Genomic DNA, 25598 nt, shown 5'->3' with positions numbered 1-25598 from the left:
ATTTCCTAAAGGAAATTCCCAAAATACCCTTAGGTCAGAAAATGCAACAAAAGTGTAAAATGAGTCCGTAGGAGGCTCATTTCACCAAAGAAGAAGCTTTGCCCGGAAACGACCATGCACACAAACGTAACATACCTAGTAAGATGTTCTATAATGGTCCATGGCCCAAAAATATGGTCGATGCAAAATATGACCCCCCAACAGCCAAAATGCCAAAACTAACATTTGGAACGAAAACTTGGAATTCAAAACTATGAAATGGTTTCAAAATGCCAATTGGCCCTTGGCCACACTTCATACATGGTGAATGAATGCTAATGGAAGAATCAAAATGGAATTCCCACACCCAATGCAAACATGGTGAATCAAAACCCAATATTTTACAATACTTTCATAATATTCCATGAAGTCAAAATTTACATAGGATACAAATTACATGTCATTGGCCTCCAGCCTCATCTCATACATGTTAAATACATTATAAAGAGTGTACTCATGTACACATTACATATAAGTAATCAAATGTACACATGTTGACATATAAGACTACAATTGGCATTCCAGGCCAACCTTCACCAAAAATAAAAGTCTCCAAGTCCGCAAACCATCCAAGCATAATGAAGACCTCAACTTTAATTTTTGTACCTGAAATATGCCCCAGTATCGTAGGGGTGAGTAACATAAAGCTACTCGTAGGAAATGAGCATGCATCGACCTACGTTTTACAAGTTTGCATGATTTAATTATAGTGGTTCATTCCACCTAACGTCTATGTCAAAGGTGAGACTCAAGGAGCATCCTAGCTACCTAAGATCATTTCTAGCATCAATCACCTCATTCATGCAATTTTAGCAACATAGGGTCATGCTTACACAAAGCAACAACATAGACGCATGCTTACATAAAGCAACAACATATAGATTCTCAAGGTTATCAACTTGAAGTCTAAAATGCAACATCAACTAAATATAACAATTTAACATAATTAGAATATCTAATACCACACATCAAGACATAGATTCTCTAGGTTATTAACTAGAAATCTAAAAGTGTGAAATCAACTAAATATAGCAATTTAGTATGGATGTACTTAACAACATCAAAATCGCCAATAACCAAAACCACAAGTCAACAAGGTAAACATGATTGTCAACTTGGAATTGAATGTGAAAACAAACAGTGGAATACTTGGACACCACGCTCGGAATTCTGCCGAGACCTTAATGGTTATTCCGGGCACTAACCCGCAGAGAAGACCACCCTAAGTGCGCACTATCTCAATGACTTAGAGGACTCACGTCCCCGTACTAGAGCCAAACCCTAACCATCTTAACTCAACAATGTTCCAAGATTCCAAAATAAACTAAATAAGTTTATAACTTATACATATTACTATTACATAGTAACAAGTTAGCAATATAACTTTCAATTGTGCATAATAAGCATTTCATATCCATAATGCTACGAAATCACAAGCCAATAATATATTTATATTGGAAACATACTCTCATGAATATAAACTTAACAACAATGCTTTTCAATGCATATAACACAATCTAGTGAATACATCACAAGTCTAAATCCATGCTCTTAAAATAGAAACAACTTCTAAAACATGATTAGATCCATGGATACACAAGATAGAATTTAATTACATCAAAATAATTAAACTCTCTAGATTTCAAATCATTTCCAATTGGCCCCAATTTAATATATGTTAATAGACATATCATGGTCATTACATATATTCACACACAAGCCTAATTAGGCCCATGAAACCACCAAAATAGATTTTAATTAATTCCCTTAATTAAAGTCTCTAGATTTCCAAACTCAACCAAATGCTCTCAAATTAAAGTATGTTAACAAACATGCCAAAACTTAATTTAGAAGCATAACACAACTCAATTCCATGCAAGGTATGGCCATGAACTTAAATCTTTCACAAAAGATAAATATTAATTAAAAAGAGTAATTCTTATTTAATTAATCCCAAATTAATATATGTTAACCAACATATTAAAAGAAGAGTTTCTACCATGCCACAATTCAAATCAAAGTTATATATCATCATGAATTTTAAATCTTATACAAAGAAATAAAAATTACTAACTTTCTAGATTTGATACAAGGCACATATATAAGTTGTATAATCATGCTAAACACTCAATACAACACACACAAAAGCCTAAAACATTCCCTACCTCCATTTGAAATGAAATCTCAAATCCCCACCAAAATAAATCGGCGCCGAATCCGACGAAACTCCTAGGTTTTGTCGGGGACAACACCACGAGCATGAATCCCAAGGAAGCCCCATCAAAAACACAACTTGACTTCAAACCCGAACTCAAGAAATGGCCAAAACAAGATTCCAATCGGTTGGAATCTAAGGCCTCGCCGAGGGGAACAATAAACACAAAGGCATCACCACTTTTTAATGAAGGGAAGAAGTCCAAAAGAGGAGAGAGAAGATGGCAGCCATGGATGGAGCTTGGACCGGCCATGAGAGAGGAGAGAGAGAGAGAGAGAGAAAATTTTGATTTTTCTTTCTAAGACCTCCTATTTATAGAAAAACTCAAAAAGTGCCCCGAACGGGCCCCGCCGAGTCCGGAAAAGTGGAAATCGCACAGACGCGCTCAAATGGCAAAAATCTGTGAATGAAAAAGATTCAAAATGAGATAATATGAACAACGGAAGAAACAACGTCGAAAAATGAGTCCCGACCATAGAGTTATGCCCAAAATAAGTTTGGCGCAAACTAGGGCCAGAAACTGGAAAACATCGTCCAGGAGGAAATTCTAAGAATCCATGACACGACAAAATGTGAAAATGAGTCCCGTATAAGGATCCAGGGTTAAAACAAGGCATTGAGCAATAACTTTCATTAATTGCACAATGGCCCCACAAGAAAGTGAAAACTGCGAAACTACCCCAGAATGAAAATATCTTCCAAAAGATATTTTCTTAGATACCCCTGAAAAAAAATATCTTCAAAAGATATTTATGAAAAACACCCCAAGAAAAGAAAAAGTTTCCAAAGAACTTTACACTTATGCCCCTATGGGCACTGTGAGCAACCAGAGTACTTTCTCACGAAAGTAAAGATACGTATCTCATAAAAATCATTGAGAATGAGGATACGCGAAGTTAGAAACCAACTCCGAACACAAGAAGTGTGGTTACGCAAACAGAGTGACAAACGAGGAAAAGACGAAATAGGGAAAAAGATAAAATAGAGAAAAGACAAAAAGTGAATAGTATCGAAAAACGAAAAGTGCAGAATTGACTCGGTCCTCAAAGGAAGTTGTCAATCCACATAAAAGAGTCTCAGAAATCACTCCAGAGCACTCGAGACGACACTAATCGACAAGAAACCAAACTCAGAAGGGAAAAGACAACGGAAAAAATTTATCCGAAATATCCGGGTCATTACAGCTGAGTTGAGCTTTTTTAGAAACATTCTTGTTCACATGCAAGTGTTAGCATGTTCATGATTTGTTTATGAAATGTAATTTTTCTAACTTGGAGGTCTGACATGTCAAATGTTGTAAATGAGTTGTAATAAGGCCATGGGCCATTGTAGCATGTTTAAAATACCATTTTACACTTGCGTGTATGTTCACATCATCACACAATAGCATATAATGCAATTTGATCATGCCATGGGGAGTCATTTTAATGCTTTAGGGATGACGTACATCTCTAGTGGCCACTTAGTTTCCTCCGTTTCCGTATTTCGGATCCGTTATCGGGTCATTCTTTTGGTTCATCACAGGACACACTGGGTTGAAAGATCTAGGGTCGTCACATCATTCGCTCACAGTTTCCAGATATAATGGAAGAAGGTTGGGGCGAATTCCGAGGAAGGAATTCCTTTTATTAGGGGGGAAGAATGTAATACCCCTGATTTTAAAAAGATAGTCTCGGTATTTTTTTTAAAATTATTTTAATTGCAGTTAATTATTTAGTTGAGTTCTTGGCTAATTATTTACTTGTTTAATTGATTTAATTATTTGTTTAAATGTGTTAATTGATTTATTTGTTTAAATGAAATTGTGTGTGATGATATATATTTGGTTAGGAATTTAATTGTTTTATTTTTATTTTTTATTTTATTTTTTATATTTTTAAGGAAATGGATATGGATTGTAGTAATGGACTAACCAATTGGGCTCCATAGACTACTTGGATAAGGGATTTAATGGGTACGGATAATTACCCATGGATAATTGTATATGTATATATAATAAATATATATATATATATATATATATATATATATATATATATATATATATATAAGGGAAGTTCTTTAGTAATAATATGATGTGTATATTTATATGTTATAATAAAAAGGATTACACATAGATTGTACGTAAAATATATTTTAGTTACCTTTTTAGTAATTAAATTTTATTTTATTTTTATTATTAGTTGACTTGGATTGGGAAGAGAATTAGGGTTATTTTATTTGCCTATAAATATATAGCTATAGGTTAGTAAAAAAAAGGGTTAGAAAATAATCACGTAATATTTTTTTAGAGAGAGAAAGAAAGAAGAAGACGAAAGAGGAAAAGCAAGAAGGAGGCTAGGGTTTTTTATCAAATCCCTAAAGGCAAGTTTTAATTCTTCTCTTCTCCTTTGATTCGTACCCTATGCATGCTAGATTAATTCTAGGTTCTTTAAATAAATTAATTGAATCGAATTACATGGATTTATTTGAAAATTTTAGTTCATGTGTTTTAATAATGGGTTTGTAATAATTTTTCATATTTTGCTAAATTAAATTTTCATGTGTTGTAATCTAGTATGTGTTTTAATTATGTTGTAATATATTATGCGTTTAGAATGAATAATTTATATAACTTGGATGAAATTAAGTTTGGTTCACAGTTTGTGAGCCGAATGAGGAGATTATTATTATTTTTTTAAGCATGAAACGGTTTAGATATATTATATGAAATCAGTCTGTGATTTTTCCTATGAACGCCGAACGAGGAAATTCTATTAATATGAATCAGTTTTTGTGTTGTGTAAGGGAAATCAGAATTGTGTATATAAGCACATGTAAGCACGCCGAACGAGGCAAAATATTAAGTTGGCGTGAATCAGTGCAATGTGAATTCAAATTGTGGGTTTTCTAGGTAAGCAATGATTGGTAATGATTGATATATGATTTGTTTTTTTTTTTTGAAAAAAACAAGCAATGATTGATAATGATTGGTAGCATGATTTGGATGTTTTTTTTCTAAAGTTAGCAATGATTAATGACTGGTATTAGTAATTAAATTAGATTAATATTTATTATTTTTTTGAATAATGGATTTGTATTAAATATTTATTTAATGTAGAATTGGAAAGCATGATTTAAGTTTACATGCTAAGTATGGAATATAATTAATTTTAAGAAGGATAAATTAATTAAATATAGTTGGATTAAATTATTTTAATCAATTGTTTAGATTTAAATTAATTTAATCAGAACATAGAGATGTACAATTTTGTTGTTATGCATGTTAATTTCCTTATAATGTAAATTAAATGCATACTATTTAGAATTGATATTTTTGCTCAAGTAAATACAAATGATGTGTTTATTATTTATATTATATTTGTTTGGATTATTAGATGTAAATATTATTTACATTACCCTTGGATTGGAAACTTTTATTTGATTATGATATGGATTAACGCACCATTATGGGATGGGGGCGTATTGGGGACGGATTAACTTAAGAGTTAAGTCTTACCTATTTTTAATAAGGGAACAGATTAACCATAGTTTTAAGTCCTACTTATTTGTGTCAAGTCAACAGAATAGTTGGATGACATATTATTATTAAATAATAATTGGATAGTTTATCTGGATGGTTGGATAGGACGGATTTTATATATAGAATTATACGCTACGATATGAGCTTGAGTCTCAGGATCAGTGGCTAGGGTACATATATTGCCAAGGATGTATAGCTAGATATAGTATAGTTGTGTACCTTGGTAGGTCTAGGTACTCATGCCCACTATATGTGCGTTTTGCATGTTGCCTACTATTCAGGTTGAGACAACTCTATAGTCTAGTGAGGTTCCTTTAGTGTGTGTATATCTATATATGGACTATTTAGTTATTGTTGAATTAATTAGGATGTGTATGTGTATTGGGTCTCTGTTTGGGATGTAGCAGATTTAGAACTTGTATGTGGGCCTAACCCACCATTATTTTTCAGGTGTTCGTCAGTTCCAGTCTATAAGATTTTTCGTGCCGAACAGAGACAATCATTCACTCTTCCGACTCTACGTAGGACTCTTCTTCATGATTTAATTGTTAGTTTTATTTCAGTTCAGTTATTTCAGTTAGGATATTTTTAGGGGTCCACAATATGGATTCCCGAGTTGTAGTTTAATTAATTACTAGTATCCGAGGATTGGAGGATTTTATTATTAGATTTTTAATTATTATTTAGTTAAAGATTTTAAAATAGGGATTTATTATTTAGTTTCCTTCAGCTTATTATTTATTTATTTCTTTATTATTCTTTTTGTATTCAAATAATTGTTTAAATATTAATTGTTTGATATCCCTTGTATTCTGTGCTCGGACTTGATCACCCGTGGCTCTAGAATCAAGGGGTATCACAACAATAAACTCCAAAGAGGACCTACCAAAATCCTAACTTAGCCTCAAACCCGAACTCAAAAATTGGCCAAAAACGGGTTCTAATAAGGGTGAAAGATGCGTGTCGTCAAGACGAGCAATAAACACTAAGGCACTACACCTTTTTACAAAAGGGAAGTGGCTAGAAAAGAAGAAGGAAGACCGGCAGCCATGGCTGCCATGGATGGCTGGCCAAGAAAGGGGAGAGAGAGAGAAAAATCTGATATTTTCTCTTAAGTCACTCTATTTATAGAAAATCTCAAAAAGTGCCCCGAACGGGCCTCGCCAGGTCCGAAAAAGTGGAATTCAATCAAACATGCTCAAATAGAAAAACTCTATGAATGAAAAAGATTTAAAATGAGAAAATATGAATAATGGAAGAAACGGCGTCAGAAACTGAGTCCCAAGCAGAAAGTTATGCTCCAAACAAGTTCGGCGGCAACCGGTGCCGGAAACCCTGAAACTGGAGAAAGACAATTAGAAGGAAATTCAAAGAGTACGCGATTGGACGAAAAGTGAAAATGAATCCCGTACAAGGATCCAGGCTCAAAACAAGGCATTTAGTAATAACTTTCTTTAATTACACAATGGCCCCTCCAAAAAGTGAAAACTGCACTAATGGCCCAAAATGAAAATATCTTCCAAAAATATTTTCTTAAAAACCCCTAAAATAAAATATCTTCAAAAGATATTTATGAAAAGCAACCCAAGAAAAGAAAAGATTCTGAAAAACTATGCATCCATACCCCTATGAACATCGGGAGCAACTAGAGTACTTTCTTACAAAAGTAAAGATACGTATTTCGTGGAAACCACTTAAAATGAAGATATGTGAAATAAAAAATCAACTCTGAACACAAGAAGTGAGGTTATGCCAACAAAGTGACAAACGGGGAAAAGACAAAATAGGGAAAATGACGAAATAGGGAAAAAGACGAAAAGTGAATAGTGTAAAAAAAAATATATATGGAATTGACTCGGTCCTCAAAGGAAGTTGTCAATCCAAAGAAAAGAGTCTCGGAAATCACTCCAGAGCACTCAAAACGACACTAAATGACGAGGAACTGAACTCAGAAAGGAAAAGATCAACGGAAAAAAAATAACCGTGAAAATCTGAGAAAAGGGAAAGGAATGAAAATGATCGGGTCATTACAGAGAATGCTTTCAACATTCCAGTAGGCTTTTTCTAACGAAAAATCATTTCTTCCAACCAAAGAGCAGGCTCCCAAAATAGGGAGCAGACTCTCAGAGGTTGGGAGCCAGCTCCATGCAATGGAGAGCCAGCTCTTAAGGCTAGGGAGCCGCCTCCTCTTGTTTTATAAGAGCCAGCTCGTTCTGGGGTTTTGAACTGCAATGGAAACTTTTACATTTATTGTTTCCCAACCACCTGTAACAGCAATATTGAACTCTGTTTATCTATAAATACAGAGGTTGGTCTGCAATATAAATGACACCATTACAGAGAGCATTCTACCATTCTTCAAAAGCATTAAAGAAGCATTCATTGAGCTTTCTTTCTTCTGCTTTCATTTCCTCTCTTTCATTTCATTCCACTGTAGTAATTCTGAGCTTCATATATATATTCATCTTTACTATAGTCGTGAGTAGAACTGTGTACTTCTATCTTTAAGAAATTTTTTATACAATCTATTTCTATTTCAAGTTATTGTAAAGGGTTGGTGTGACCCAAAAGAAAGCCTAGGAGAAGGGTGTTCTCCTAGCAAGAAAGAGAAGCAAGGTCTTGCTTCAATTGAAGGTTTGCTCTCCCCCATTAAGGAGAAGCTCTAAGGAATTTGGGAAGTCTCAAAAGGGATCTTGAGCCGAGGAGTAGGAGTTTTCTAACCTCACAAAAATCGTCGTGTTATTGTTTGTAATTTCTCTTCCCTTATCTCTTTTACAATTGTGTTAAATTGTTACTTTCATATCTTGATTATTGCATAATTGGTTATATTGTTGATTAGAAATTGTATTTCTATAATTTGCAAAAATTGGCCATTGACTCTATTCACCCCCCCCCCCCCCCCTCTAGAGTCAATTCTTAGGTAACACCTAAATTTATTAGTAGACATTTGGATGATAATTGTTTTTATATATAAAATGTGTTTTATAAATGGGTTTCTTTAGGGGAAAGAAAAAAACCAAAAGAAAAAAATAAAATAAAACTAGGTAATATCACCAACGTGAAAAGACTAAATACCAGTGCTCATTAAAAAAGCGTTGGTAAAGGCTTAATACCAGTGCTCTTTAAAAAGCGCTGGTAAGGGCCTAGGGATGCTGGAATCACCAGCGGTCATCGATAAATGCTGGGGAAATGCTGGTATTACCAGCGTTTTTTTAGACTTTCACCAGCGCTCAGTTTCTGAGCGTTGGTGAAAGGCATAACTGTTGTAGTGCGTGTGCGTATAACTCACAAGGAAGCCTCATACGAAGATCCACTCATCTAGTTAGAGAAACGATTGGAAAACATTCTCAAATAGATTTTTATTTTGAACCAGGTTAACCTATAAAAAATGAAATACTGATCCAATTTTCATTCTTTTAATATTATTTAACTCTAAAATAGGTGTTAATGAGCCACATCACATATCAAGAATAAGTTCCTCCCGACAGGAGGCAAGTATTGTCCTGTATGATATATACTGGTATAGAATGTAACAACTAAAAAATATAAAAATAATAAAAAGGGACTATAACTAGGGTTTTTAGTATATTTTCCCTCACTATGTCGAGGTCCTTCATGCATCAGAGTTTGGAGATTTCTCCGAAGTGGTGTTTTTGCTATCGGATGGCTTCTCTTTTCTATCAAATCTAAAGTTCTTGTGGGTTGTATGGCCAGATGGGTACATGTGTGCTGTGGGGTGTAACCTCAGGGTTTTCAAGCTTTGGACGGAACATGTTAATGGCAATTTTTTGCCTATCTTTCCTTTTAATCCAGGTATGGAAGGCAAGCTTTTGGGGAATGAATCTTTAGTTGATCATTGCCATTGGCGGTGCTTCTCTGGTGCTATTTGAGACTCTATTCATAGAAAATCGCTAATGAATCCTTTGTCTTTGTTGTGTTGGTTTCAAGTGCTCCAACCATGTAACAGTCTATGCTTCCATGTTTGTAATCCACGCATTGTTGGGCACCTCTAGATTCAACAAACTCATCCTTTTGCGGGGCAACCATTTTTGGTTATTCGGACATGGAATCTGGAAAATTCTTTTATGGTCTTTCCCATACATGGTGGGATGGATATTGGCCACCATTTGGGTGTTTGTCAATGATTTTCATGGGTTTTATGTTGGCCATGGTGATAAGTGCTAAAATATGCACTATTCTTCCCTTATTCTTGCATTAGTTAACACCTTAACTTATCTTCACTTTTTTGTTTTAGTCTTGATTTATTTCATTCTTCATTTTCAGGTACTTTAGGCACAACAAGGTTAATTCCAGTGCTTTACAAGGTTAAAGATGCCAAGCTTCAAAGAGGAATTGATGAGAAGCTAAAAAGTCAAGACCTGATCAGTCGAACTGACTGTTCGGAATTCGATCATTGAGATATCTATTCAGATTAACTGTTCAGAATTTGACTGATCGGACATTTAATCCGATCAATCGAATGCGTGCCTAAAAATTGCGAGTTTCAGATTTAAAGACTAGTCTGTGGTGCACTCAAATTAGGAGCCTTGTGCATGATTTCTAACCACTTTAACTGTAATACCCCCTAATTTTAAAAGGATAGTCTCGGTATTTATTTATTTGTTTTAATTGTATTTTTAATTATTTAATTGATTTTTTGACTAATTGCTTATGTGTTTAATTCAATTAGGTATTACTTGATTATTTGATTAAGTGTCTGTCTATTATTTATATTTGTTTATGTGTTAATTGTTTAATTCGATTATGTGCTTAAATGGTTTTTTGATTAATTGTAAATTATATATTTTCTCTTTTTATTATTTTATTTTATTTTTCTTTTATGGTTTAGTAATGGGCCAACCAATTGGGTCCCATGGACTACTTGGGTAGGAGGTTGGATGTGTATGGATTATTACCCATAGATGGTTATGCATGTATATATATAGATATATGTTATATACATATATAAAAAAGGAAAGTAAATTATTGATTACTTTTATGGTAACTTGGGTAGTAATATTTAATTTGATGTATATATTTTATATTTAAATAATAAAAATATACATAGATTTGATACGTGTTATGTTTTAAGTTACTTTATAATATTACGGTAACTTAAGTATTATTGGATAATCTATTAATAAATAATAGAATGTGTATAATTTATTTATTTAACAAAGATATACATAAATTATATACGCAACATATTTTACTTACTTTTTTAATATATACAAAAAGGAAAGTAATTTATTAATCACTTTTATGGTAACTTGGGTAGTAATATTTAATCTGATGTATATGTTTTATATTTAAATAATAAAAATATACATAGATTTGATACGTGTTATGTTTTGAGTTACTTTATAATATTATGGTAACTTAAGTATTATTGGATAATTCATTAATAAATAATGAGATGTGTATAATTTATTTATTTAATATAGATATACATAAATTATATACTTAACATATTTTACTTACCTTTTTAATATATATAAAAGGGAAACTAATTTATTAATTACTTTTATAGTAACTTGGGTAGTAATATTCAATCTGATGTATATGTTTTATATTTAAATAATAAAAATATACATAGATTTGATACGTGTTTATAATATTAAGGTAACTTAAGTATTGTTGGATAATTCATTAATAAATAATAGGATGTGCATAATTTATTTATTTAATAAAGATATACATAAATTATATACGTAACATATTTTACTTACCTTTTTAATATTTTAATATATATATTTTTTAAGTTGACTTGGATTGGGAAAATGGTTAGGGTTATTTTATTTAACCTATAAATATATAGCTATAGGTTGTAAAAAAGGGGTTAGAAATATTAACGTGATATATTCTAGAGAGAGAAAGAGTTAGAGAGGGAAGGAAGAAAAGGAAGGAAGGAGGAGAAAAACCCTGTAGAGAGATGATCAAGGAAGAAGAAGTGTAACTTTTGATTCGAAAGTTTAAGACAAGTTCTTCTTCTATCTCTTTCCCTTTGATTCGTGTTTCTATGCATGCCTAGGAAATTCCAAGATTTATTAAACACATAAAATTAAATAATTATGCATGTTTAATTGGATTAGAACATAGGTTTTATGAAATTGGTTCATATCTGTTCTTATGTTATGAATTAATAAATGCATGATTTTGATTTGATTTCCGATGTGAATTTTTATATGTTTACATTATGTATTTTTCATATCTGTGGAATGATGGAATGTAGAAACATGCCAAGGATTCCTGAACAATAAATAGGAACTAGGTTTGGGTTTAAATAAATTTAAATAGACTCAATCATAATGATACTTGCTATTTGACTGTTTTAAACATACGAATGGATTTAATCTTTTAAAATGTTTTAGCAATTAGGATTAAATGTGTAGGATGAATTGGATATGGAGAATGCTTATTTGACGGTATAATAAAATATCATCATGTATAAGATTCAGTTTGTGTAGGACATATGATATAGGAAGCTTAAATAAATAATATGTCATTCCTATTTTATGATAACTTGATATCATATTATCATAGTTATTTCTGGATTGTTTGATGTATTTCCTTAATCGTTACATTAATTGTTGGATTGTGTGGTTTAATGCACCAGTATGGGACGGTGGCATTCTAGGGACGGATTAACTTATCAATTAAGTCCTACCTATTTTATATAAGGGAATGGATTAACTAAAATGTTAAGTGCTACTTATATTCAAGTCAGGTCAGCTGAACAAGTTGAATGACTTATGGAGGATTAATTTATTATATAAGGGAATGGATTAACTAAAATATTAAGTTCTACTTATATTCAAGTCAGGTCAGCTGAACAGGTTGAATGACTTATGGAGGATTCATTTATACTGGATAGGATGGTGACTAGATTATATATATATAAATATGGTGCCATGATATGAGTATGAGTCTCAGGATCAGTGGTTAAGGCGCGTATATCGCCAGGGATGTGTAGCCAGATATAGTGTAGTTGTGTACCTTGGTAGGTCTAGGTACTTATGCCCACTGTATGTGCGTTTTGCATGTTGCCTACTATTCAGGTTGAGACAACCTTATAGTCTAGTGAGGTTCCTTTAGTATGTATATATATATATACGGACTACTAGTTACTGTTGGATTGACTAGGATGTATATGTGTATCAGATCTCTTCTTGGACTGTAGTAGAGTAGAACTTGTTTGTGGGCCTGACCCACCATTATTTTTCAGGTGTTCGTCAGGAGTAGAGGTTATTCGTGCTGAGCGGGGATCAGTCTACTTCATTCTTTCGATGCTACATAGGAGTTCCTTTATGATTCAGTTTCCTAATTTAGACAGTTATTGCTGTTATTTGTTTAGTTTGGATTTTTTAGGGGTCCACATAGTATAGATTCCCGAGTTGTATTTTAGAGGATCAGTTATATCAGAAGAGTTTATTAATTAATGAAAATATATTATGAGGTTTATTATTAGATTATCATTTTAGTTTCTTGTCAGCATTTTATTTATTCTTCTTTATTTTTTTGTACTCTGTGTTCGTTTATTGCCGCTTTGTTTTTGATATCCTCGGGTATTCGGGAGTGGGCCTGGCCAACTCGCATTTGGAAATCCGAGGGTATCACAGTTGGTATCAGAGCACTCCAGGTTCAAGTGTCCTTAGGAGTATCTTTCGTTATGTGAATTCCGCGTTGCGTCTCGTAAAACTTAGAGCCCGTATTAGGATTTGTTGTACTCTATTTACGGTTTGTTAGGAGGAGTTGATGTCAATTATATTATGTAGTCATAGAATGGTTGGCACTAGGAAAATGATGGGTTCAAGGCAAAAGCGATAGAGACCCAAAAGAGTAAAGGAGTACATTATCGATTTCGTTGCCAAAGGCAGAGTTAGGGATCGATGGTTTTGGTTCGTTTGGCGTTACTTTAAAAGTATAAGCCAATGAAGGATTTAGGTGTACGTGATAGGTCACCGCATATCGGGGCCAACACGACTTCAGTTGATCTCAAAAAGGAGACAAGCAAGGAGTAGGAGCCAAAGAGGATCCTAATGGAGGAGATTTATGTGCATCCAATAGAGAGGGTACTAAATCTTGAACATGGATGATCGCGCGAGGTGATCTGAATTGCTAGTAGTATAGCGAATGTTATTAGTAGAATTGGAGTTGATCAATCTTCAAATAATTAAGTTTTTTTTATCTTCTCTAAAAGAGGTATATAAGAAGTATTGTTTAGGAGTTTGGGGATCGGATGTGTTCTTATCAGAACGAATTACATAATTTTTTAAATCACATACAAGAGGGCATTGGTATTATGTTGTGACATTCTAATTCGCTTTATAAAGCCAAGTTAGACAGTTTACATTCCGCATATAAGAATGATGAGGGTTAAGCCCTTGGTATTTGCTTAAGCAAACATTTGTGTTTTTTAAGCTATGTTTTAAAGGATATGTTTCGAGGTTGGATGATTATTTATGAAACTATAAAAGGAAATTTTGAAACAATCTGGTAAGGTGGATTTCAAAGTAGACTTTCTTTTTTAGAAAGAACGATATCCTAAGTAGGAGTATATTTTGTTTTATTGTGTTTATCGTATGTGATTTAAATTTTTTTTTTTTTTTGTTAATTACTCGGGATTTGGTATGTGGTTTAGTTGAGGACACAAGTGTGTGATCAGCCAACTATTGTTTTAATAACATGGAGTAATAGCACTATTTACGCTAGATTTGTGAGCATACGGTCGTAGGATTTGGTAGATACACATAAATCTAGCTAATCTATTGGACCTAGACATGTGTCATGGGATAGTTAAACTATCACTACGAGTCAAACAATCTAGAACGATTATTTGATATACTTTATGTTAGGTATGGATTCGTATCATATTACAACGCCATAATATTGGTGGTTGTTAATGTTTCGGTATGCGTGAGGTTGTGGTAAATAAAGATCACTGTAACGCCATGATGATTTATCAGAGGTGCTGGATTTACTGAACATTTTCTTAAAAATTTTAGAAGTTGTTACCAAGTCGGAAGGAGGATTTAGTACTGGATTAAGTACTTATTGGAATGACACCGAGTGAGGATAGAAGACTGAATAAATATTCATCAGTAAATTCTTAATCAAGAATTTATTCACGAAGGTGTGTCATTAGGAGGAATTTACCGGTGTTGTACATGGAGGAGGAAACTAAGTCTCTTCATTTCCATAAATAATATGGAATTATTTTTTTAGTCACAATTTGCAACAATTAGCTATTGCTAGGAAATTGATAACTTATGTAGAGGATAGAAAGATTTTATATTCTTTTGAAGTTAGACAAAGAAGTCGGATTGTCATTAACTTGTCTTAAAGAAGCAGGGTGTGTCAAAGACAAGATGGTGAAACCAAACACCTATATAAAGATGAGGTGCATGGTATGTATGGAAAGGTTGTAGTTTGTTGACTTTTGTTGAGGTAAAGTCATAGTTGACTATTGGTAAATGGAATTACCGATTGATTTTCAATATCGGCAAGTTTATCACAGATCAGTGGTGGATAGATTTAGTTACAGAATTCGCTTTTGAAGATGCTCCAATTTAAATGTTGGGTACAAACGAAAGCTGGTGGTACCAGAGTAACGGTACTTTCTATAGACAAATTGGATGGAGGATGCACAGATTGAGTTTCACAACTTTTAGTTCTTCATCCTAGTGGAAACATGACGCTTCACGATAGGTAGGAGAAGGGACATAGTGATTTATTGCGACGACCCTGGTTTTTAGGCCAGCATGTCCTGTGATGAACCGAAGGTTAACCCGATAACGGATCCGAATGCAGAAGCGAAAATAGAAAAGAAGACTCTAAGAAGTCAAAGTGACCTTCCATGAGGTCGTGGAACTCAATAAGAACTAATGCGGGAACGAATGATCAGAAAAAAGACCGAACAGGCCCCCAAGGGCAAAATGGTCATTTCTGAAAACTATAGATTCGGGTGCCACCGAGCACACCGCTGGAAGGACAATGAAAAACTAATCAAGATGGATTCAAGAATCGCATGATTCGTAGTCCGAACGAAGGAGAAACAGCATGACGAAGAAAAACGATCACTTAAAGCAAAAGGATAAAATGGTAATTATCCAAGAAGAACCGGGTGCAACCGAGCACACCATTGGAAAGATAGGGAAAAATTAGTCAAGTTCAAAAAAAAATTCACTTGAATCGGAGTCCGGACGAAGGAGAAAAGCCCAAAAGAAGAATTGACGTCGCGGCGGCCCGACGAGGGGCCATGGCGCACACGGCGTCCATGTGCGAGCCCACCGGCGTGCATGCCGGCGCCCAAGGACATGGCTGGTGGTAGCCCTTGGCTGCTGCTACATTTTTTTTGATCTGCCCAGAATTGAGGCTTGAAACGGAGGTCAAGATGAGTTTTTCTGGAAAAACACGAAGAAGAAACCCCCCCTAAAATCGAGTTTTCTACCCGACAACGCAAACAGAATGGAAAAAAACTCACTGTGAAATCCTGAAAATGCCCCTAGATTAGAACTGAACAAGAGGGTCATAAAGCTGCTAAATGAAAACTGGAAGCTGAAACTTCACGAGGGATTTTCGGTACCAAGACGACATTTTCTGGAAAAACACGAAGAAGAAACCCCCCCTAAAATCATATTTTCTATTCAACCATGTCAAAAGAAGAAAATAAAACTGATGTGAAAGGTCCATAATGCCTCTAGATCAGAATATGCAAAAAAATGTGAAATGAATTCACAAGAGGCTCAAAACACAAACGATAAGGTTTTTCCCAGAAACGACCATGCACACAAACGTAACTTACCTATTTAGATGCGCTACAATGGTCCATAGCTTAAAAATATAGCCGATGCAAAATCCGACTCCCCCAACGGGCAAAAAGGCAAAAATGGACTTGGAATGGAAAACATGGAATCCAAAAATGGAAAATGGGATCAAATGACCATTTGGCCATTGGCCACACTTCAAACATGATTAATAAGACCCTATAAAAGAATGAAAATGGAATTCCCACACCTGATGTAACCGTGGTAAAGCAATGACTTGCGATTCTTCAAGGTTTTCATAATATTTCATGAAGTTAAAAAGTTGTATAGAACACAATACACATATCATTGGCCTCCGGCCTCATCTCATGCATGTCAAATACATTGAAAGGAGTGCACTTATGTACACATTACATACATGGAATCAAATATACATATTTTGACATATAAGTCTACAAAATGACATTTCATACTAACATTTGCATGAAATGGAAACTTGAAAGCTACACGACATCCAAGGAATGCTAGGCGTCACGAACCAAGTCTTCGTACCTGAAATATGCCCCAGTATCGTAGAGGTGAGTAACATAAAGCTACTCGTAGGAGATGAGCAGGCATCGACCTAGCATTTTACAAATTTATCACCTTATGGTGAAACATGTTAAAGGGGCTCATGCCACCTAACGTCTATGTCCAAGTGAGACTCGGGGAGCATCCTAAGCTACCTTAGAGTCTAAGCAACAAGAATCATGATTTATATACATGTATGAAACGAATCATGGTTGGGATAATCCAAAGAACACAACAAGAAGAATGCTTGAACATAGATTAACATGAACTGCATTTTCAATACAATTGAACTAGGTCTAGAGTAATCCATACAACATGACAAAAGCATATTTGAATACAAGTTAACAAGAATCACATTATCCATGCAATTCAACAACAAAAGAGTATGTTATACAATGCAACAAGGTTTAAGTTCTCAAAGCCATCAACTTAGAATCTAAACCACAAAATAACAGTAGTGGTTCATGCCACCTAACGTCTATGTTATAAATGAATCAATAGGATCAATCATAAGCTTTATTAGAACGTCAAAACACGATTTTCAATATCGATGCAATTTAACCAATATTGGAACTTCCAATACAACACATAAAGCACAATTTTGCAAAGTTAACATCCTGTAACTTAAAATGGAACGACAAATAAGAAATAACAAGTTACAACATCATTTAGTTATCAACTTGAAAACGAAATACGAAATCAAACAAAGTGGATACTCGGACGTCACGCTGGATTAGACCGACAACATAGTTACTTTAGGGTTACTAGCCCATAGGTAACCTCCCTATGTGCGCACTAGACCATATAGAGGGACTATCCCCCGTACTAGAACCACGTCCTAGCCATAGTCAAACAACGACATCCCCAAGTTTCCAAAATCAACAAGTTTTGCAACAACGCATATATCAACAGGAATATGCAAGATAATCAACTATCTACCAAGCACAACCAAATTTGGAAACCTATACAATATATGCTCTAAGTCCACAACTAATATGATGTGATGAATGTCGAATCTTCAGTGTGCGATTCGTTACACGCTATGCATGAATGATGTTAAATACGAAATGTGCAAATCATTACACAAGGTAACAATATATTCAATAAGGAAAACATATTCTCAGAGTATAAACATAGCAACTATGTTATCCAATACTCAAAACATAACCAAATGAATATACAACAAGTCTAAGTCCATAATTTGAATATAAAAACCACTTCTAAAACACAACTAGATCATGAAGCAAATTGAAAAAATTTAAATAGATAAACACAATTAAATTCTCTAGATTCCGATTCAATTCCAAATATCCTCAATTTAATACATGTTAAAGGACATGGTATGGTCATCACCTATATCCATTCTAAAACTCAATTAGGTTGTTGGAACAACAAAGTAGAACTTTAATTAAATCATGTTAATTTAATTACCAAGGTTCTAAAACAACTTCTAATAGTCCCAAATTAATATATACTAGTAAACAAGTCATGGCCAATACAAATATCAAGTTAAAACCTTAATTAAGCTAATGGGACCACAAAATAGATTTTAATTAATTCTTTTAATTAAAATCTCTTGATTTTCAAACTTAACCAAATGCTCTCAAATTAACCTATGTTGGAAAGTATGCCAAGAACTAATGTAATATCACATTACAAGTTTATTTCATTCAATTTAAGACCATGTGAATTAAACTTTCACTAAAGTTAAATATAAATTAAAAGTTCCAATTCTTATGCAATTAATCTCAATTTAATATATGTGAACAACTATACCTAAGCTTAATTTTCTAGCATGCCACAATACAATTCCAAGTTGTATATCACCATGAGGATAAAATTTTAAACATGGAATTTAATTAAATAAAAGGTTTCAAAACCTGACCGAATATTCTAAATCAAATATATGTGAAGCTATATAGCATGTAGATCAAGAATATCAAGTCAGAATTCGAATGGAGTGAATAGTGCACTCGGGGCAAATTAATTAATCAAATTAATTAATAATTACTAATTTTCAAAACACCTCCAATTACTTTCAATTTTAACTATGTTGAAGAGCATGCTAAGGCCTAATGTAATATGCTAACACATATTAATTTCAAGCTAGTTAAGGCCATGTGAATTAATCTTTCACCTAAGATAAATATTAAATAAAATCTTTAATACTTATTCAAATGTTCCAATTTTAATACATGACAATGAGCATATCAAGGGGCAATATAAAATCATGCTACATATTTAAACCAAGTCATGAGCAACCGGGAAAATTAGATCCCGTACAAGAAAAATAAATAATAAAATCTCTAGATTTTATATTTAATCATGCAAACAAGTAGTATAAGCATCACAAGCATGCTATATAACAAGAATTTAAACCTAAAACATCCCCTACCTCAATTTGAGATGAAAATCTCAAATGCCATCAAAATGGAACGGCTTCGAATCCGACGAAACTACTAGGTTTTGTCGGGGACAACGCCGTGAACATAACCCCCATGAAAGCCCCATCAAAATCATAACTTGACCTCAAAACCAAACTCAAGAAACGGTCAAAATTGAATTCTAATAAGGGGGAAAGGTAGAGCACGGCGAGGGGAACAATAAACGTTAAGGCTGAAAACTTTTCATCAAGGAAAAGAGAACCAAAAGAGGAGAGAGAAGATGGCAGCACCCCTTGGGCTTCCACGGGAGCTCCAGGTCATGCATGAAGAGGGGAGAAGATGAAAAATGAAATATCTCACCCCCCTTTTATAGAAATCTCAAAAAGTGCCCCGAACGGGCCTCGCCGGGTCCGAAAAAGTAAAATTTAAGCAGACGCACTCAAATGGCAAAACTTTGTGAACAAAAAAGATTCAAAATGATAAAATATGAACAACGGAAGAAACGACGTCAAAAACCGAGTTCCGAGCAGAAAGTTATGCCCCGAACAAGTTCGGCTGCAACTAGGTCCAAAAACTCTGAAACTGGAGAAAAATGACCAGAACGGAATTCTATGAATTTACAAGTCAACAAAAAGTGAAAATGAATCCTGTACAAGGATCCAGGCTCCAAACAAGACATTTTGCAATAACTTTCGTTAATTGCACAATGGCCCCTTCAAAAAGGGTTAACTGCGAAATTGCTCCAGAATGGAAATGTCTTCCAAAAGATATTTTCTTAGATGCCCTTGAAATAATATATCTTCAAAAGACATTTATGAAAAACACCCCAAGAAATGAAATTAATTCCAAAGATTTATGCATCCATGCCCCTATAGGCACTGGGAGCAACCAGAGTACTTTCTTGCAAAAGTAAAGCTACGTATTTCGTGGAAACCACTCACGATAAGGATACGTGAAGTCAAAAACCAACTCCGAGCTTGAAAAGTGAGGTTGTGCCAAAAACTGACAAATGGAGATAAGACGAAATAGCGCATAGTGTCGAAAAACGAAAAATGTGAAAATGACTCGATCCTCAATGGAAGTTATCAATCCACGAAAAAGAGTCTCAGGAACCAATTCCGAGCACTTGAGATGACACTAAGCGACACGAAACAGAGCTCAGAAAAGAAAATTAAACGAAAAAAAAATTCATTCGTAAAATTTCAAGAAAAAGGAAAGGGAGGCAAATGACTTGGTCGTTACATTTATCTCCACGTCTAATATTTATTAGATAGTAAAGATGGACCATCAAAGATCACTAAATCCTTTGCAGCCATTTCCTATACTAAAGTGGAAATGAGAGAGCATTTTATGGATTTAGTTGCGGGATTAATGATTTTACACAAGGGTCAAGATTCTGGATGGGATATTGGTTGACTGATACATTAGGTCAGCTCGATTCTTGTCTATTTCAAACTCGTAGGACTTTAGTTCATACGAATAGAATGGATCACGAGACGGTTTAGATAGATTACAGTGGTGATTCACACTTTATATCAAGTTCCGTCTGGTGAAAGCAATGATGTAAATGGATGCTCTCAACAAACAATAGAATATTTAAATCTTTCGGTTAGTTGTTAAGTTATTAGATGAATTTATAGCAGGTGTAATAATAACACTTGTTATTACTGCGGTAGTTGAGAAAGTCAACTTTGAATATTGGAGCTGACCTTGGAAACGGTGTTACCTTACTCAGATGGAGTTTAAGGTACTCGAGGAGGATTTAGTAGTTTCTGTAAATAGTGATATGACGATCGGGCGACTGAGCTGGAAAGTTTAAAATTTTTCTCGGTGTGCTCAGACGATTAGAAGGTACATCATGACATCAAATGTCGGTTTTGGTGAACAAATACGGATAATGATCCATATATAACTGCCCTAAGTGCAAAACTTGTTACAAAGGTGGAAAGTTGATCATCGGATATCATAGGAATCTTTAGCCACTTCCTATAACAAATATGGAAGTTGAATTAAATAGGAGCAACGGTCGGTGGGAAGGATCGACATTGATTTGGAATTTCAATTTTCCATATAGAATCCGAGTTGTGGAGTGAGAAAGATCACTTGAGGACATAAATTTGAGTGATGCTTATTTTAGAACTTCATAATAGTTCTATAGTTCAGTGATAGTGGTATTATAACATGTGGATGTCTATATTAGTGGATGCTGATAAGCGCCGAATACTGTATATTCAAGCGCCTTAAATTACATTAGTTAAGTCCACTAATTGATTATTTTATGTAGATTATCTCCATTTGCATGTTTTTGTACATTTTCAGGTTAAATTGCAAAAAGGAAGCAAAAATGATGCCTTATGGAATTTTGAACAAAAAGGGTGCCAATTCTGAAATTCTGGCAGCAGTAGAGCCTGGCCTTCCTCGCCATTTTTGACCTAGAAAACTCAAGAACTGGACTCCCATCAAAGCATAAAGTTTGTAAAACCCTGAATTAGCTTTCCAAATCTTTAAACAATTCATCATTCGGAGCTCGGAGCAGAGAGTTATGGCTTTGTTACCAGAGGTGCGCAGAACTGCCTGGCAGCATTGAAGTGCTGCCTTTCTCCCCATTTCCGACCAACCAGACTTGAGAATTGGGTCTCCACCAAATCATGAAGTTTTTAAACCTCTGAATCAGCTCTCCAAATCTTCAAATAGTTCATCATTCAGAGTTCGGAGCACAAAGTTATTTTCATTCTTCCACAGTGGGTCAGTGATGGGCAAGAATTGCATGTTACACATTACACTAATTTCTAGTGCTCGAGGCCACCCTTCGAGTGCTCGAAATTTGGCCAGATTGCAGCTCGGAAATGAACCCCTCTTCAGCCCACTTATGCATTGGTTTCCACATTTCCACCCTCCTTCTTTATGGAGTGGTTGGGAATGTCTTTGGAGGAGAGAGAGAGCTTGGTTGAAAGATATAAGGCAACTAAGGGCCACATGCATCATATCCTAACTTTTGACAAGAGTAGAGGAGAGAGAAGAGAGCAAGGAAGAGAGTGTTCTTGAGTGCTACAGTAGAGCTCGAAAATGAAGTTGTATTCTTCTTCTTCTTCTTCCATTTTTGTATCAATGGAGAGCTAAACCTCCATCTAGGGAGGTGATGAAGCCTCCTCTTTTGATCATGTTCTAAATTAGGCTATACTTTTGGGGACTATAATGTACAATGTATGGTAGTTTCATAGTCTAAGAGCATATTCCTTCTTGTAATAAATTTTAATGTGTAAATGGTTGATGTAAGTTCATTGTCATATCTTTGACAATTCTTGGATCAATCTTATTGCTTTTATTTTCATAGTGACAGTGAAAATATAGACTATGAATGTTTTTCAAGGCATGTTGATTTTAAAACTTGATATTCCATTGCTTAGGTACCTCCTTTGATGGTTTATACTTGATTCCTACCTTCATGTGCTTCACCATTTGATTGAAAGCTTGATGGTCTTTTGCTTGAGATAGTGTATTTGATTCTACACCTTAGTTTAAGTAGTTCAACTATGGTAGCTTTTGATGGATCATTCTTGTTTTGATTAAGTGAACTTCTTGATGATTATTAAGCAACGGAGTTGCTTCATATTTCTTGACCATTGCATATATGCTATTTATCCCCAAATTTAGACCTAATCTAGCATGTACTTAGGGTGTAGTGTGGATTCATCTCCCTAGTCATTTCTACTTGTATCTCACTTTTTCAATTTCATTGCAATCTATTGTTTTATGCATTTTAATTTCTTAATTTAGTGACAAACACACAAACCCTTTATAAACCCCTCATCACTCTAAAATGGCTTTAGATACTTAGGTTGCCTTAAGACTAGCACAGTCCCAGTGGTTCGACTTACCCGTCCAATAGCCCTATTTTACAATGATTCGTGCTATTGCGAAGAGGGTTGATTTATAATTGATTTTGACCGTCGATCAATTTTTGGCGCCGTTGCCGGGGACTGCAAATGGTTTAGCGACCAAAGTTCTAGGGTTAATTTTAGTTTGATTGTGAATATTGTGTGTTGTGAATACTCCTTGTATATTTTTGATCATTTTCGTGTTGTAAGATTCTAGAGACTCGAATCTCGCCGTGGGAACGCTAGCAAAGCGTAAGTCTAGAGGACCCCAGGTAAGTTTCTTGACCTTTTAGTTTCACATTGTAAGATATCGTGCTTGTGTTAAGCTTAGAAGTAGTTAATTTATTTGCAAGCCCTTGTTGAGGCTATATTATTGTTTTAATTCTGTGTATAAGCATCGGTCCTTGTCGTGGCTATTTATTTTCTGTCTTGATAATTAAGGAGAAAGGGAACATCGTATGTGGAGTTGTGGATAATGAATTGCTTTGTTGATTATATGCTGTGCTGTTGATGTTCGGTCATAGGTCACTCTCTCTACCCACAATCGATTCGCCCATTGATATCAATTCTCTTGAAAGAACTCTTAAAAGAAACCTTAGGGAATCTACTCTTACAAGGGATCTTGAAACTAAATTTAATACAATGGGAGATAATATAGGAAATCCGGGGAATGAAAGGGCTGAAATTCCTAATATCGAGCCAATGACTCTTAGAGATCATTTCATACCTACCACCTATGCTTCTCCTTCTTGCATAGTAATGCCAAACATCGATGCAGCTCAATATGAGATCAAATCAAGCACCATCCAAATGCTTCCATCATTTCATGGCTTTGATAATGAAGATCCATATAAGCATCTTGATGAGTTCCTTGAAATCTATTCGACCATCCGGTTGAGAGGTTTTCTGGACAATGCACTCCATCTCCATCTTTTCCCATTCTCCCTAAAGGATAGGGCAAAATATTGGTTGAACTCCCTCGCTCCCAATTCCATTACTTCTTGGGCTCAATTGCAACAAGAATTCCTTAAGAAGTATTATCCGGTGAGTAAAACCAACCAAATGAGGCGTTCCATTCTAAGCTTTTCTCAAATTGATGGAGAACAACTCCATGAGACTTGGGAAAGGCTACAAGATCTTCTTCAGAAATGTCCTCATCATTTGATCCCAAAATGGCAATTAGTGCAAGCTTTCTATGCCGGCTTGACCGAAACCCATAGATTCATGGTTGATTCTTCTTGTGGTGGGATGTTCATGTCTAAGAATGCAGATGAGGCTTGGACCCTACTTGAGAATTTAAGCGAAAATTCACTTCAACATAATTCTCGTAGGGCTCAGACCTCAACCATTGCAAAGAACACCAACCCTTGTCAACCAAAATCAATAAGGGAGGAATCATCTCAAGTGGATGCCATCGCTTATAAATTCTACCAATTGATGGCACCACATCTTCCTCCTTCATTGTCTCAAAATTCGGCAAGCTCAGTTTGTGCTTCATGTACTAGTCCATTCCATCTCTCGGAAGATTGCCCCACACCGGAGCAATTTCCCAATCCCAACCAAGAGCAAGCTAATGCCATGTTCTCAAGGCCCGGGCATAACCCGTATTCCAATACATATAATCCGGGTTGGAGGGACCATCCGAATTTTTCGTGGAGGCAACAAGCCCTAAAAAATTCCCATTTTCAAAATCAAGGGCCTCAAAATCAGCCCTCTTCTCAATATCAAGGTACGCCTTTCCAAGCCTCTTCAAGTTACCGTCCTCCTTACAATCTAAATGTTTCCAATCAACCTCCTGTGTGTCCAACTGACGAGATAGTAGCTGCAAACAAGCAAATGATGGAATCATTGAACAAGCAAATCATGGATTCCAATAAGCAACTCTTGACATCTTTTCAGCCTACTCTCCAAATGGTTCACTCCCATACTCAATCCATAGCTAAGCTCAAAAATCAAGTGGGCCAAATAGCTAACTCGGTGAATCAATTGCTTCAAAAGGATAAGGGCAAGCTTCCCTCTCAACCTTTTGAAAATCCTAGAGGAATGCATGTGATTGATGAAACCCCTCCTCCGAGTGGGCCGACTCATGAACAAGTTCAAGCTATCACCACCCCTCGGAGTGGTAGAGTGGTTGACAACAAGGTTGATGGAGACACAAGTGAGAAAAACCCTCCTTTGAAAAATCCAAATTCAAGCTCTTCTAATCCAAATCCAAGCTCTTCT

This window comes from Cornus florida, unplaced genomic scaffold (assembly GCF_030987335.1).
Source record: "Cornus florida cultivar Cherokee Brave unplaced genomic scaffold, ASM3098733v1 CherokeeBrave_3.0.0_Hap2_Chr03, whole genome shotgun sequence".
Taxonomy (NCBI): Eukaryota; Viridiplantae; Streptophyta; class Magnoliopsida; order Cornales; family Cornaceae; genus Cornus; species Cornus florida.
This window is presented reverse-complemented; position numbering follows the sequence as displayed.